Source organism: Chamaea fasciata, unplaced genomic scaffold (genome assembly GCF_029207755.1).
Source record: "Chamaea fasciata isolate MVZ Bird 193981 ecotype frontalis unplaced genomic scaffold, bChaFas1.0.hap1 SCAF_10, whole genome shotgun sequence".
Classification (NCBI taxonomy): Eukaryota; Metazoa; Chordata; class Aves; order Passeriformes; family Sylviidae; genus Chamaea; species Chamaea fasciata.
In genome coordinates this window covers 17,958,782-17,972,412 of record NW_027094095.1, presented here as the reverse complement: position 1 = coordinate 17,972,412, position 13,631 = coordinate 17,958,782, and positions in this window count along the sequence as shown.

Sequence of the window (13,631 nt, the reverse complement as noted above, 5' to 3'; positions counted from 1 at the left end):
CATGGATTCTGCTGAGTGTCTTGAGCATTTAGTCACCTCTGAATACTTAGGGCAAGTTCCCAGTATGCTGAGATTTTTAGCTGCACCTAGGTGGATTGACACAAAGTAGGGACATACATTCTGACTCATTTTTAACCTTGCCTTGTATTTTTTTCCTTTAATTGCTTTCCAGAAAATAGTCTAATTCATTTTGATTAGTAATTATAAAAATTCTTTTAACTGCAAATCAGCCTTTATTTTAAATTAAGCAGTGCATTTTGCTAACCAAATATGCACTGTCCCCCTACATTTAAGTAGTTGTACAGATGAGCATACAATCGTTCAGATTATAGGTTGTAATGAAATTCTGCATCCCCCAATTCTTATGCAACAGTTTATTGTCATGTTTTAATTGGGTTCAATTAGTGTTAGGCATTTTGCTTTGCAAGAGAATCTCTTTTCAATGCAGGAAGGAAAAAGTGTTTTGAATCTAAAAATGGCTTTATCAAAGGTAGTATTATTTGTAAATAAAAACGTTTTCCTAAACAATGCACCCTTTAGAATTTCATAAGTAGCAGATTGTTAAGGTTGTAGAAAGATTTTAAAAGTGCTGTTGAGGGGAATCTTCCTTTCTTTCTTTTACCCTGTTTCAGTATGTTTAGTTAATTGGGTTGGACTTGTAGGAGCAAACTCCGTCCAGCGAGAAGGAAATTCTCCTTGCAGATGATGCAACATTATCAGAAGTCGACTTTAGCTCTCAGGGAACACTGATACCAATGCTTAGCTAGCTGCTTCTGATCAGCAGCTTTGTTTGCAATGGCGTTTCTTTAACAAATTTTTAACATTTTCATTATGAGCATGTAGTGATGAAACATTCAGCAAAAGAAATTACTTCAGTGGGATAGATAAAACAATATTAATTTAAGTTGTATGGATGTTTATTTAAAAAGTGATGATTTTTATTTTGAATTTCACTTCCAAATATAGACTCCAATTTTTAGTGTGCAGAAGTTACAATAAAACAAATATATTTCTTTGGTTCATCAATTGCAACTTTCTTGGGGTAACTACCAAGAAAATCTTAAGTTCTTCCTGTCTAATAAATGCAAATATTAGAGAGAACAATAATAAGAGTTACCGATGTAGTAGAAATAACCGTGAATCATTCATGATGCATTAAATAAAATTAATAGGAAGATAAAACCCTACAGTTTTGAAACAAAAAGACTGAACCATTTAACCACAGTGATGATCTTCTGCAGTCCTCTCTAATGTGAACTGCTATCAAGTGTGTTTAAATTCAAATCAATATTGTTCATTTGACTTAATTTGTAGAATATTCAGAATTATTTTTAAAAATGATACTTGGCTATACTGGACTATTTACTTCATATTTAAGTGCAATAAAATGTTATAGAGCAGCGTTTTAAATGATGATGGAGATTTAGTGAAATCTGAGTAGTACAGCTATGTGAAGGAAACATTTGGCAGCAGTCAAAATTTTTGTTGTATGTCAACAGCTTAAGCTGTGTGTGAGAGAAATTGAAGTTGACCTTCTGTCTAAAAAAGCTGAAAATCTGTATTCTCAGTTTTCCCTGGTTTTGTTTAATTTCAGCCCAAAAGTAATTTAAATAAAGAAACTTGTTACTGTTTTCTTAAACTCACCTATTTTGAGATTCTTCTATACTCCTGAGAAGGGGAGCTGGTAGAACAGTGCTTGTTTGCACTTGTGTTGCACTGGATAGAACTTTACTGCAGGTAGTCCCAAAAGTCAATCTCTTTATATGTTGCTTTGTTGGGAGCTCCCAGGCAGAAATTGACTGGAAGTTTTTGGTTTTGTTTGCTGACTCAATGATTTTTGCAACAAATATGGAAGTAACTGATTTTGGCTTTGGGTCTCTTTATTTCTTTGGTTAAATTCCCCATATTCTTAGAACAAGCTTTATTGATTGAAAGAAAGGAGAAAAGGTAAACCAAGCCAAAAAATCCTATGTGAAAGTTGTAGACATCTATAAAATCAGATTTCAAACACAGGGAAATATATAGAATATGCATTACCACACATTTAATAACTGGTTTGGCAAGGTGAGCGCATTCAGAATTGATACCCAAGGATATATCCAGGCAGGGGATAAATAATTCCATGACTGTTCAATGTATGCTTTTTTGTTGTTTTTTTTTTTTTTTTTTTTTTTCCTATATTCACTGGCATTTTACTTCATTCTAATTAATGCTAAGATTTTGAATGATTTCAAGTAAAATAGTGATCACATTTTTATTCTGTAACAAACCTGAGTCAGTCTTCATCACAGCTTATTAGTTTTTGTGGCAGATGGGATAATATGCATTATCCCATTATCATTCGTGCTAGTAAGTTAATACTTTCAGAAAACTACATACTAGTTTTATATAGTTTCTGCCATAACTGCTGGTTTTAATGCTTTCTTAGCCAGGCCAAACCTGAAAATTAACTCTTACTGATTCTGAACAGAAATTCTGATTTGGACCTCTTGCAAATCGTGTTAACATTTTTGTTACTTCTGTTTCTTTCTAGAGTAGTAATGTATTTTGGAGCAAAATTCTCCACCATATGGAAATTTTGGCCACAGGTAAACCCATCAGTATATAGTGTCTAATTGAGACAAATGTGTGTGGGAAGGTGAAGGATGGAAAGAAATATCTGTGGAGTGTGTGCCTGTGCAAAAATACTGAACTTAGCACAGGGCTCTGCCCAAACTAATTAGTCTTCTGAAATGCAAGCATAATTAGCCCACAAACAGCAGTGTATTAGTACAGTTCTATTGCTGCTGGGATTGGAGCTGGCATCTCTGGATCTCATACTCAGTACAGGAATTGCTGTGCTGCCACAGTGTCACGAGTGCAGGTGCCAATTCAGTGAATGTTAAGGAAGTTGTAGGAAAGGATAGAGGTAAGCCCGTATATTCTAGTTGTGAGGATATCCCATATATTCAAGGAACACTTTAAGGAGAGTGTCTTGTTACAATGCAGATGCTGTTGCAGTAGACTAAAGCAGGCATATGAAGATTGAAAAATATGAAGTTTAATAACTGTAGGTGCTCTGCTAAAATGAACTTGAGAGAATTGCTTACCCGCTGTTTAGGCAATGAACAGCAAGTCCATGTTCAACAGAAGCTACCAAAAGATGACTGTGATGTTTTGGGAAGAGAAGCAAAGTGGGAAGTGCCCAAATGTGAAACCTAAAGATATTTTGACAAAACATTGCAAATAATTGGAGTTGATGTATATGCTTAGCATGGGGATTACAGTACATAACCAACAAAAATGTATAGGTGTATCCTGGAACATAACATTGGCAGAGTAAATTATAAGAGTGATCTAGGTTAAATATTTACATATGGTGGTTGTAGCTGGAGTTTTTCCTTTTCATGCAGGTAGCTGTACAATTGAGCCCTAAGTTTGGCCACAGAAGGCATCTTCATAAATTGCATTTTGCTGTGTTGTTCTTGGTAGAAGAAAATACATGACGGTTTCACTTTTACATCTGGTCCAGGGAAAAGGGTGATACTAGAACTGTTTTGGTTCTATATCAATAACACATTTAGACTTTAATTGTTATATTAAATGAGAGTAAATAGAAATCAATTGATTTGATTATCAGCACTGAATAATGGCCTCTTGGATCTGAACTCAGTCCTTGAAAAATTGTGCAAGAGTGACTTGAGGCATATTCCAGGAGCCTAGGTGTGATAATACATAGAAAATTAGTTAATATGCCTGTCCTAAACCAAGACAATGCCTCTGTAGTGGTTCAAAATAACTAGCAATACAAAAACTCAGTGTACTACAGACAACTCGAGTGTACTTGTGTAGAATGTGGGGTTTCATGTATTATATCTGGGCTTTCCAGTCTCCTCCGAAAAGAAAACTTTCTACAAGCAGCCTCATCAAAGTTCACTCTGGGAGTTTGACAGATGGATTTTGCTCATCCTTCATACTTGCACCAGTGGATACATAGAGTCACTTTTAAGATCAATTATCATTTTAATATTCCATGACAATGCTTTTTACTATTGTCTCAATCAGTCATGCCACAAAATAAACATAGGAATTACAACATATGTAGCTACTTTTGTCAGAAAACAATGATCTTTATTGCTTGAGTTCTGTAACAAGTTTCTGCTGTCAGCAGTCTCTCTGTCTGGCTTTTTGACTTGACAACACCACAAAGTCATAATAATGTTCCCTTTCAAGCACAGGCATTTGAGAATTTGTGCTGACTCCAATAAGTACCAGTGCTATTAAATACAAAGCACTAAGAAGGTACCCCAGCAGAAACCACTGAGGATATGGGCTGCTTTGTGAGGGTTTAGTTTTCTTCAGGAGTCATTATATCTTCCAGTATTAAGATACCATGCTAAAATTTGAGGTTTAATATGACAAGAACTTGTCTTTGTGTAGAACCTTTATAGCATAATGCCAGTAATCAATGAAAGATACATTTAAGATACAGTATATTAAACAGAACTAAATTAGGGTCATGCTTTTCGATCAGTCGTGGCCAATGTATTGGCTACTAGGAGTTAGTCTGGCCACACCATCATTTGTCTTAAAATAGTTATGGTTTTCTTTGTATCTGGTGGTACTGAATATAGAGATGCCTTGAATTTGTATTTTGTTTGACTTCCTTTTTTAGCTTGTTCCCAAGGCTGACTCTTGCTATGAAACTGGCCATCAGGGCATTCAGAATACTTCCCCCCAAAAATGAAGTCAACTATTTAGGAGTGTAAATAAGTAGCTCCAGACGGCAGGAATTGCTAATTCCTAAAGAGTCCAGTACTGGAAGAAAGCTTGAGTACAATCTGTTGGAGATTTTCTACAGAAGGCATATACACCAGTCAGAGATGTGGGACTGATACATTTCTTCTTGCAGTGTGTAGAAAATGCTCCACTGGTGCAGGATATAGTGTCCTATATGTATACGGGTCTGTAGGTCAAACAGAGAGGAAAAAATTATTTCAGGCCTACTTTTCTCTAGATTAAAAGGGCTCCTGTCAGCTTTGGTGAGGGCTGAACAGGCCTGGTAACCTACTGGTAGTCTCTCTTTACTCATGCATGTAACATCATAGCCAGGGATTTGTACGTGATAACTTGAAAATGCAAATTGGGCAGGATTGGCCTTGTCTTGTGTTTTGTATGGTAAAGATGTGGGTGCTTCAAATTTTACAAGAAGCTGGCATGGGCTTTCTGATTGTTACAACATACCAACAATATATTGCAACTCAGAAAACAGAAGAACAAATATAAAACTTGTCAGGACTTGTGTTGGCTATGTCTGTACTGTGTACACACCTTGTCTGGGATTTCAGAATCAAAGGTATTATTCACTGTAAAAAAATTGGTACTGGTGTCCACATAATACCATCAGTATTGATTGGAATAGCTGAGCTGTGCCTCATCCTACCTTGAAAGGTGGGAGGGCTTAAAAACTGACATTGTGAAATGGATCTTTGATGTGGGCTATAGCCAGGTACTGCAGTCCTGTGAAGTTGTAGGGAAACAGCAATAGGCTACTTCTTCCTGCTTGCATTTTAGGAAGCCCAAGAATTCACCATTTCAGTGTTGTAGACAGAAAGGCACTTGTGACAATCCACAAAGATGAAAGGCTTATGAAGCAAATGTTCTTTTTTCAAAAGACACCATATTACTTCTCTGACTCAAATTTATGGCAGGAGTGCGGTAAGTAATTTTTATGCTTTCACCTACAGTGAACAGGCATAAATATTCCCATTTCTATTCAGTACAAAATACTTGAGCATAAAAGGAAACAGATTTTCAATTCCCCAAAAATGTAGACTGTAATTGTCAATGGAAGGTAGTGAAGCTGTGTGAAATTCTGCAGTGCAACGTGCTACCTTTTAATCCCTCTTTCAGAATTTGTGGAGTTTCTCCCCCTAACCATGCAGCTCCACATGAGACTTAGAGCAAAAGGATTTAGTGTTTAAATGTCTTATCAGTACTTGTGTTCATGGCTTCCCCTATCCCAATTCAAAGCTGGTCTTTCAGAGGGTCAGGTAGTCATCTGGTCTGAAATAAATACTTCTGGGAAAGGGAATAGGGCATCAAGCCCCATGAGCCATAAATAGAATTCTGAAATCCTGTGTAATAAGAACTCCCGTGAGAGTTTGTACCCTATAAGAGGCAGTGGGAAATTAGTCACTGCCTCTCTGGCACCATGGCTGCAAGTGCTGTCTAAACAAGGACTGCAGAATTAGCTGCCTTGTTTTCCATGGACTGCCAAAGGTATGTATTTATTTAGGCTCAGAGCACTGAGTCCTGTGAGGCTGGCATTGAATCCCTGTATCTCAGACCTCCTTGAAACTGTTTTAGTTTTTTTTCTTCCATTTCATTCACCTTAAGAATTAATGAACTGCTGAAAATCCTTGCTAAACTCGGCCTGCAGCCCAATCCTGATTCATTTTCTTTAAGCAGAATTCCTGGCTATGTTTGTTCTAATATAATGGGCTGTAACCAATTAATCACACAGCTATTAATGGAAGTACAAGGCAGTACACTGCAAGCTTGTTAATTTGGCCATGCGAATTTGTGTTTGGTGAAGATGCAAAGAGCATCAGTCAAGCTGACAGCCTCAGTTGTCTTCTGTGCTGCTACCCTTACCATTGAGCTGTGACATGGAGCATTCAGAATGGCATCTGGGGGCGAGAAACCCCTCCAAGCTGGGTAACTTGATGAAGTCTGTACCTTAGCTGAGGGAACAGCAAGAAAATGTACCATGAAGGCAAACACTGAACTACTGTGTGAATGTTATGCCTTTTAAAAATAATTTCCTGCCAGAAGTGAACGACAGGAAATACATTAGCAGGGGGAGCGTACATGCAATTAATAATCTGAACTTTGTCCTCCTGACAGAACAGAATTGTTTTATGAATTTTTTAAAAACATGAAATAGATGTTTGACATGAGCAATTAAGGAAAGCTATTTGGAATTGCAAAATTAATTAAAGCTTTAAAATGTCTTTACACAGTTACAGACAGAAGCAAAAGTACTGGAAATGGAGTAATGAGGGAGGAAATTGTTTCTTCATACAGAGAAACATTTGAAACAAGAAATCTTCCAGTTTTACTTCTGAATTAAATTGCTTTTAATTTTAAATGCTCAACAGTGATATTTGTATACATTGGGAGTCTCACATAAACAGGGAGGTTTTGTATGTTAGAAGTCTTGAAAATTATGAAATCCCCTATTTGAAGATTTTTGGAAGTTATGTTTTATGTATCTTTGGAAAAGGGAAGGGCACATGTCACTGAGGCTTAATTTCATGTTTTCCCACATCAACCTTTATATGCCTTCCAGTGAGAAAAGCATTGATGTTTCTCCATTGAGAATACTGAGCATCTAGGAGAATTTCTAGGTTTCTAATTCTGTTCCCTGTGCAGAGAAACTGTTCATTATTTTCAGTTTAATGTCTCCACATTGCTGATCATAAACATCCCTTACAAAGGTGATTGTCATTGTCTCTGTTTACCTGGGAGAATGTGCAGCACAGAAATGGGGGACGATTCATCCACATCGTCTCTTTGATCTGGTGATTGAGGCTGCTGTTTCCTGATGGCTTGTGCCTCAGTCGTATCCTCCTGTAAAGGCTGGCTCAGGCATGACCTCTCAAGAGCTCTGGTCACATTTTGGATTAATAGCAAGAGGAAAAAATTGCTTTAAATAGAATTCTTTCTCACTTAAAATCTTTAGATTTTAATACTGAGATACTTAGAGAGGCAACAGTATTTCACTCCAAAGCAGGATACAGTGACTGCAGTGTGTCAGGTTGTGCCTTGGCTAGCCTAAGGCTTTTGCAAGTCACACTTGGCTGACCTCAGGCTAGTCCTGCCTCCCCCAGAGCTGCTGCGCTGCTCACCACCACAGCCTGAAGTTTCCTTGCCCCTCATGTGCCACAGGAGACATTTTCTTAGATGAGCAGATTCTTCTTTCCTCCAGCTTCCCAGACAGGCACAAACCCTGCCAGTATTCATGAGCAAGCAGGTAAGAGGTTGTAGGGCTATGGATGGTGGGAAACTACTCATTAGAAAAACGAAATCCAAACTCCAGCTGTCAGTGTGCAGCAGAAACCCTGTGGTTCCAGTTGCAATCCCAACTGGGGCCATTAGGGAGCATGTGTTCACTAATATGCTGAGAGGTTTGGAGAAATCACTGGTAATAACAGGGGAAGGACCTAAAGCTTTTCAATGATTATGTTAATCCTGTAAAAAAGTGTAGATCGCACATATTTTTTCTCTCCTTTTTAAAAAATTATTTAATTTAAAGACATGCCTAAGGATAAATAGTGTTCAGCTAAATTTGGCATAAATAAGGGAACTGTTTAGAGATGAGGGGAGGCTGGTTGTGCATGAGTTCTTGGATAGGTGTGATGGGCTAGACTGGAAGCTTACTGTCTTTAACACATTGTACAGTTGGCTGGAGAGCTGTTTAAGGTTTAGTGCCAAATGACTTTTGAGCAGGTGTGCAGGAAGCTTCATTAAATTCTCACAGTGACTTTGATCACTGTGTATGAGACTTGCTTAGACAGCAGCTCTCCCTAGACCACGCACTGCCAGACACTTTGTGGCCCTACAGCCCCTTTTCTAGCCCTACTGCTTCTCTGGAGGCAGAGGATTGGAGCAGTGGCATTAGTGTCTGTACTCCACTGAACTGCTCTCAGCTTAGGCAAAATCCTGTGCATTTTGAAGCTAACCTTCATTTGCTGTAGTTCAAAAGAATGTTGGTGTCTCTGTTCTTTGCACTTGCAAGGGACAGCAGTACCAGTCTTGAGTACAGCAGACCCTTTCAATGTGCCTTTGTGAGTGGGATGGTTTTACCTCCAGATTATGTATATTTGTAAGGTGGAATGAAATGCTAGCTGCCTTGCAGCAGTAACCATCTGGGGAAAAATAAGTGGAGAACAGTATTATTTTAGCCACTCCAGCCCTGATGCCAAGTGCTGAGTCTGTCTCAATAGCAATTACTGTAGTTGTTTGTCATCCCATCAATCCTGCAGCAAGTATCAGTATCAGTAACAAATATGCTAAATAGAGTTTTAAGCCTCACAGGATCCTGAACAATCGTGTCTTCCCTTAAATGTGTATCTGAAGGGATGAGGCAAGATTCTTTGTCAAATGGCTGTGCTCTGGGAAGGGAGTCTTGGACTGTGGAATTGGGAAGGGAATTTGATTGCCTGCATTAGTGTTTTGTGTGCTTTTGATGTGAAGCTCACACCTGTCCTTGCTTAGTGTGCATTGGTTTGTGTCACTGTGTTCTTAGTAGATGGTCCAGATTCCTTTATTGTGAAAGTGGGAGATGTTTGCTAGGAAAACACCTGGAATGTGCTATCCTATAGTGCTGAATTTTCAGCGCCAGCTCTTTTGCTCTGTACACCTCTCCCTCTGTGCCACACTTGTGTAGACTGGAGGTCAGACACCAAAGCAATGAAAACTCTTCTGAAAAGTGTCAGAGTGTTCTGAGCTTAGCTGAAGGATTTTACTTGAGTTTTTAAGTCATTCTTGTAATGATGCTGCTTTAAGAAAAATCACAACTTCTGCTTGTCTCACAAGCTTTGGCTTTCTGCACGTAGTAGGCAGAGAGCCTCTTCTCCTCAAAGATGATTAGTACAACTAATGCACTAGAAACCTGCTTAAAATGCCAGCATCTTCACTCTGTGCTCCCATGCTACGTGGAGCCTTGTCCATTGGGGTGGAACTTCTGGGTGTGGCTCAGTGCCTGAACAAGAGGAGGTTCGTAATAGAAAACTTGTCACTCTCTTGTCACTCAGACACTTCACTGCGGGGCCTTTCTGCATGTAGAATCTATCTGCTAATGACAGCAGTTCTTATGTGGATGATGAAATTTAGATAACATGAAAACTCTTTACTCTGCCACAGAAGTTCATCCAGAGTTTTTCAGGGGCTGTTTCAATGCAATTTATACACCAACACTGCCATTACAGTAGCCCATGGAAGATGTCTGTAATGGTGCTGCTGTGGGGCAGACATGATATCTGTCACACACGTCTGATCTTCATGGTTCACATGACTCTTTTCTCTAGTCTAGGTTTCAGTTTAGTGCTCAGCATGGGGTGAATTGATGATGAAGCGATGCTGTCCCTCTGATTTTGTAACCAAAGATGCAAAATAAAACTGGGGAAAAATTTCTCCCTGAATACAGATTTACAGTGTGTAAGTGGTATTCCTTGTTGAATTCCTTACATTTTAAATTAATAATTATGTTAAAAAGGAAGGGAGAGATGACTATGTGTATCTTAACTTAAAACCAAACACACTCAGGATAAGAGAACCTGTGAGAGCAGAGCCTCTGCGCTGCCTGTGTGAGACAAGCAGCAGCTGGCAACCCATGTTCTGCTGAGAGCAGGGTTGGTCCTTGTCACCACACTCCCATCCTGAGCAGGACATGGCTGGGCACAGTCCCAGAAAAGGTGAGAAATATGGTAACAAATGCTCTTAGAATTACTAAATTCTGTGACCTTCCAGTGCTTGTACCTGCATGAATGGTGAACAACAGCATTGCTCATGTTAGGCCCAGGGCTGTGTTTCACTTACACCAAAATAATTTATGGCAATCCCTAGCTATTGCAATGATAAATGACAATAAAATAGTTTCATGGTGAAGAATCTGTCAGCAAACTAGGAGAAGGGTGAGCCATGGAGGCTACAGCCAGATAGAGCTGGACCTGTGCTCAGGTGTGAACACAGGACAAGGAAACTCACCTTATTTTATTGAAAAGATATTAAGTAAGAAAAGCCCACTCTTACACGCACTTCCTGACATGATTGTGTCTCTCAGATCCCCTTAGGAAAACACTTCAGTGCAATCCCGACACTGCTTCCCACCCTCTGCTGCAGTGGAGGCCTGTCCCTCTCTGCAGTGGTCAGTGCTGTGGCAGGAGCAGGGGCAGCCAGGCTGCCCCGGGCAGTGCAGTGTGGAGAACAGCTCTGCTCTCCCTTCACACCTACACACACCTCCTCGGGTGGGTGTCACATGTCCCCCAGTTTGTTTGACAGCAGTAAGCGCATTGCCTGATGGCAGGATCTGCCTTTTGTTCCAGTGAGGCAGAAATGATCTGTAAGGCTTATTTCTTGGCCTGGCAAATCTGTTTTGAGGGCTGGTGACAGCTGCCATGCGTTTCTTCAGGAAACCTGAATCTTTGCCACCAAGATTAGGAAGTAAAAGCTCTGTTTTGGTTTAGTTTCTCTGTATTTGCTGTTCTGGTGGGCTGTCACCTGTGGTGAAGCAGTACCAGCTCCAGAGGGAGCTGCTGCCCTGGGGTCAGAGGTCCAGGCTCAGCTGGGGGGTCATGGGGAGACTGTCCCAGGGCCAGTGACACAGCTCTGACTACTCCATGTAACCAGTAAAATCAGGTTGTGGATCTTTTTTGTCACAGTCCCTTCAGCAACCTTTTGGAAAGGTCAAAGGTGGCTCATGGCCGATGCCCTTGGGTCTTGCTGCGTGTGGTGCCCCTCCCCAGGGAGGCCAAGCGTCCTGTGTGAGGAAAGCCTGGCCAGGCTCCCAGGGAGGCGCGGGGGCCCTGGAGGTCGGAAGTGACAGGTCATAAAATTTGATACTGTGTGACTGATGGAGATAATCTAATAAAGCATTAGCAAGACTCCACTCTGGAGACACAGCTGCTTCAGCTGGGGCAGCCTAGCTGCGCATGGTTGGTGCAGCATGGATGTGCTGTTTCGTTACTGCTGAGAGTGGGGGGAAACTGTGGCTTGTCATTACAGCTCTGCTGTCAGACCCAGGAGGGCAAAAAACCAACCTGGCATTATTAGAAATCACAATATGACTGGAAACTCCACAGGTTGGAGCCTACTTGCACTGCGTACAGAGGCTCAGAGGTGTTTCACCACAAGGCACCTAAACCTGTTGCTTGAAGATGTGTCTGTCATCAAGACCTTTCCTTATCAAAGATTGGTTTTTTCCAAAAAACTGGGTCAGATGGCCTAAAATCTAGAGGAACACTGAGAAACCAGGTCATTGAATGCAGGGGGAAAAGGGAGAGCAAAAATATTATCTAATGATCCTGCTCTCTGTTTGTCCTCCTGCACCAACTATCTGTGTTTGGCTATGGAATTTCCTAGTCCAGAATAGCAGCCAAGAGATAGGTTTGACAGACATCCTGCCTTGAAATGACATACATTCTGCAGCAGAAAAAAGTGGAATTTTTATGGTGCCCTTATTTAAGATGAGGAATGCTTTAGTCTGTCCTACAAGTCTCACTTTAATTTTTAAGGAAAGAGACAGGAAGGTGCCTAACTAACCTAGTTAAATCCAGCCTCAAAAGATCATTGTCAAGAGAACACCCCCAAGTACCTTTCCTGATTCTCCTCCCCATCCCACTGTGTGAAAGGAGTGAGCTGGAGGCCATGTGGCACTTTAGCTGCCAGTTGGGGTTAAACCCTGACAGCTTGACAACACAGCCAGAGAGCAGACAAAATGGACTATGACTCAAAAAACAGTGCTGGCTTGATGCAAGAGCAAGTAATGGTCAACTCTTTTGATCACAGTTGCCTTAGTAGTGGGAATTGCTGAGAGAACTCTTCCATGTCTCAGAGTTCAGACACTTTAACTTGCACATTGCCGGACACATGTGCTGATGTCAGGCTTTCACTCTCAAGAGGGGCAAATGAAACATGTTGTTAGATACCTTATTTCTTGGACAGCTGATGGGCATTCCTGAAGATAAAGGCAGCCTATTAAAGAACATAACAGATAATTGGGTACCCTTTGAGACAGTCTGTGTTCACCTGGTGCTATGGTTCCAGTTTAAACCAATAAATAACTAGAATTCTCTGATCACTTCTGTAGTCTGTCTCCTGTCTGAGCTCACTAGTAATTTCATAATGCACTGCCTTCCATCCATCCTTCATGACCAGTGGTAAGGAAAAAAATTACAGAGAATATTCTCCACTACCTTCTGCTTAGACTTTTTGTAACAGTACATTTGGGAGGAAGCTGGTGTTCTGAACCACAGTGTTCAGTAACAAATCAACAGGCTCGCTGTTCTGTGTCTCCTTGGCTATCTTCTCCCTTGGGCTCTTCCTCTCAGACATCAGAGCAAATTTGTTTCAAAGTAATTGTATTAATAGTTAACAACTTAAGGAAAATCATACAAGTTCAGGAAGTTTTCTTTGGCTGTTTTTTATATAAATACTCTTGTGTTTTAGCATTTCACGGACCCTTCTCAGTCACACTTCACAAATTTCCAAGTCCATTTACTTGAAGTGACCAAAGTATCCCTAGCAAAGAAAATTTAGTGCTTTGTCTGACCTTCCTTACACAATCCAAGAACCAGCAAATACTGGTGTTCCTTGCAAGGCACTCTTGAAAACCATCCTGTTTGATTTGGCTTCCTTGCTTTTATGCATAGAATGTAGAGAAATTCTACTGCAGCTCTTACAGCAGCATCCATGCTAATGAAGTAGAATGACATCTAAAACTTTTTTTTCATGAGGTTGGTGTCCAATCTCTCTGGCTGGACACCAGAATATATATTCTACTTCTGAAAGCTCAAGTTCAAAACCAGAGACATTCTCAATAGGTGCTCAGGTTTCTGAACCTGAACAGGTTTTTTTGTGTGTGCTTT